The 3,598-nt window shown below is 32.5% G+C and overlaps 1 protein-coding gene across 1 annotated transcript in view; it reads left to right on the top strand.

Moving 5' to 3' along the window:
- LOC108760086 (ras-specific guanine nucleotide-releasing factor 2) overlaps nucleotides 1-3,598 on the top strand; it is an 88,909-nt gene that overhangs the window by 860 nt on the left and 84,451 nt on the right. The gene's annotated exons all lie outside the window — the stretch shown is intronic.

The raw sequence follows: 3,598 nt of genomic DNA, 5'->3' as shown, positions 1-3,598 counted from the left end.
CTTTGTGAAAAATTACACTAGAATAGTTTTTAAAAACGCAATATAGAAAGCTTGGAATGTCTATTTTTAGACCCCATATCGCAATATTCCATTATATTTCGAATTTTCATTTATTTACATAAATATGTGAATTATTGCGAAAAATTTGTTTAAACTTGTGCAGATTTTGATCATCATTGACATAATATTTTAAAAATATAAACAAGTGAATATAGTGAAATCGAATATTATATTTAAAACCGTCTTGACATATCAACATCATTGTTCCTATATCTCTATACCAATTGTCAGTTGAATAACAATACATAATAAATTAAATGTACAGATTAAATTATATGTACAGAACATCTGGCGAGACTTCTGTCAAGCGCTCTTTGTAGATCGAGCAAACTAAACTAAGTCAAAAAGTCCTTTACCATTTTACAATTTTGCAATAGTTAACGAGATATTAATTGTTAAGGATTGGCGAATATTGGCCTTCAATAATTTTTTACTGAAATACTATCAATTTTTTATGTATTGTTTCGACTCAATCAGTTTAATCCGCTCTATCTACAAAGAGCGCTTGGCACAAAGTTATGACGATTTCAAGTTTTATGTTTCCTCAAGAATTTTGAAAATTACTGAAAATTTCAATAGCTCGATTTTCAAGAAAACCTCAAACATTTTTTTCCTCTTGAAGTATGAAGTATATGCCGTAATACCCTGCAGACAATTTTTTTTAAACAATTCGATACCGATTTATAGTTAATTTTATGAAAAAAGGCAAAATTGCATGTAACATATTATTTAATCCATTGTCGAATTGTTAAATATTACCGTAGAATAACGAAACTATTTTCATTAAGGTGAAGATTTTAGTTTTTCAACGTCTTGGCCCATTTTTGTACAATAATTCGTTCAAAAGTTATGATATTTTTGGTGTGCGTGTGCAACGCTCCATTTTGCTTTGCTTCTTGACGGCGTGCTCGCAACTTCACTGCGCAACGCACATCTTGCATAATTTAATTTCTTACGTGAAAAGTATTGCTCGTACGACAAAAACTTACATAATCATTTTTGTGTAAAATTTTTCGTTCTTTAATTTTCCTCTCTTATATTTTCTTTGTAAAATTGGTATTTATCGAGATGTTTGCAAAAAACCGAAATTTGCACCTTATTTGATTAATTATTTTCTTAATGGCCACTGTACAATAGTAAACTTTTTTCTCCTTCAATCTTATGCAAAAATAAAGGTCTGTGCAAAAATTCAACCTAAAGGTTTTTTTTCGGAATCAAATCCTATAATGACTGTACTAACATAAGTATCGTTCCGTCTTTATTACTCATAAAATGCAAAGAAAGATAGAATATTTGCGTCGACTTATGTCATTAAATGAAAGATACTTATTTCTTGTCTACACAGTTGGATAATTTGTGTTCAATTTTACACGTTTCACACCTGTGTCTCAAATGATCCTTTTTGTGTTAAATTCAACATAATATATGAATATGTTAGGAAATAACATAAATATTATATATGTAAAATTTAATGCAAACAATGTAACACTGATATAATTTGTAGATAAACGGTGGAAACATGTTTTTTCAATAAATTTAACATTTATAATATGTTAAATTAACACATTTTATTCATTATCGTTGAAATTACGTTTTAAAATACATTATTTTTATTTATTCACTTATTTACAAATTATACTATTTTAACGCTAAGAAACGTGGAATATCATTTTAACATAAAATATTTAAATTACAAATTATATTATATTAAATTAGCACTCGGATACATAAAAAATTTGACATAAAGGAACAAGTATGAGTTTTAACATAAATATAAAATGCTTTTTATTATGTAATATTAAAATAATTCTCCATTTGTTTAATATAATAGTACTTTAAACTTGAGATTAGCAAAGTCGTGTGATAAATGTGAGATTAGAAAAAATTTTAGGACTTGATTAATTGTTCAAATTAAAGATCGTTATTATATTTATTTTGAACGTATCGTGTTATCAAATAAAATTAAAATATTGAAAAAGAGGAATTAATTACGAATTCATACATTTTCATGAAATTTTCTGATTTCGTGGTCAATACTATTACATAACACGTTTAATATTCGAATACGCATCAGTATTAAATGAAATTGAAATATGACAAATAAACGCACTTCATAAAATTCGCATTTTAGGAATTTATTTAGTTGTTTCCAGGAGATGCATCAATCATCATTTATTTAATCGACAACCGCAAAGTGCATTTAATTACGGCACACATATAAAATCTATGAATAAAATCGCACATAGATTTTCCAGTGATACTTTTTTGTTTCAACAAACAAATAGTGTATTTTATTGCGGGTTTATATATTAAATATACAAGCGCGAACATCAAAGGTATCAAAGGTGTTCGTGTTCCCCGTTCTCGTAACTACAATATTTGCGTTGGAAAGTGCCCTCTCTCGTCAAAATTTACGGTAGTGCTCGTTTTATATAAATCCATTGTTTGCTGGAAAATTTTCCATGCTATACCGAGATTAGATTTTCCATCCCGTGCAAGCATATAAATATACAAATAATAATCGCGGTCTCGATTGCGCGCTCTTATCCTCTCATTCGCATTTTTCACACGCGGTGCACGTACAGCGGCGTCCTCGTACATGCGTTGATACATAGGTGCGGATTATGCGAGTTTTCCCATCCATCGACGCTATGCGACGCGATGGAGCGAAACTTGCAGCTCGATTTCTCCGAATGGAACAAAGTTTCTCAAATGTCACGTATCTTTGCGCTAAAGTTAAACACTGCACGATCTCGACAAACGGAACGAGGAACGATCGTTCTAACTGCGCGAGTTTGCGAGCGCGGCGCAAGCGGCAAGCTCGGAACTCATGTCGATCGAGCGAGCTTGCGAAGCTCTGTAGTTAAACCAAAGTTGCATTTGCACGGAACTGAACTAGAAATCGTATCGTCATATCGGAGATTGAAATCTAGTCTCGAAAGTGGCTCTCTGATTGCACGCGCGACGGACGTGGACGCCATTCGCGGCCGCCCAAGTGTCCGATTAAACTCCTATTCGGCTGTGATTGATCGCGCGCAATTTTTTAGTTGCGAATTGTTTGCCGCCGCGAAATTTCATTAGTTTGTTTCTCAACCGACGCTTTTTTTTGTAATCATGGAAGCTTTACAACTTATTGGATGTCGATTCATTGTAATAAACGGTGAGACCTGCCGTTGTTTATTATCGTGGATTACACTCGGCGGATTATTAATATTTACGTTGATGCGATGCGACAAACAAGATTCGCCGATACTTTGAGCGCTACTACTGGAACGGTTGCATAGCGAAATAATTTGATGCACGATTGTGATGCAGCGCATTGTTGTGCCATGCGAAATATATAGGTACATTCAGTATATGGTTTCGCAATTCCGATATAATTTTGCGTTTGTACACATCACGTCATGCTGATTCGCAAGTGCGCAGGTAGATCTCTGTTCGCATAATTAATGCATTCTCACACTGAGAAAAATGTCCGTTCAAAAAGTAACAAACGGATATTTCCGATTGATTTTCATCGGATTTATAAGACTATCCG

Source organism: Trachymyrmex cornetzi, unplaced genomic scaffold (genome assembly GCF_001594075.2).
Source record: "Trachymyrmex cornetzi isolate Tcor2-1 unplaced genomic scaffold, Tcor1.1 scaffold218, whole genome shotgun sequence".
NCBI classification, from domain to species: domain Eukaryota; kingdom Metazoa; phylum Arthropoda; class Insecta; order Hymenoptera; family Formicidae; genus Trachymyrmex; species Trachymyrmex cornetzi.
Note: the sequence above shows the minus strand (reverse complement) of the source record. Positions and strands in the feature narration are given on the sequence as shown.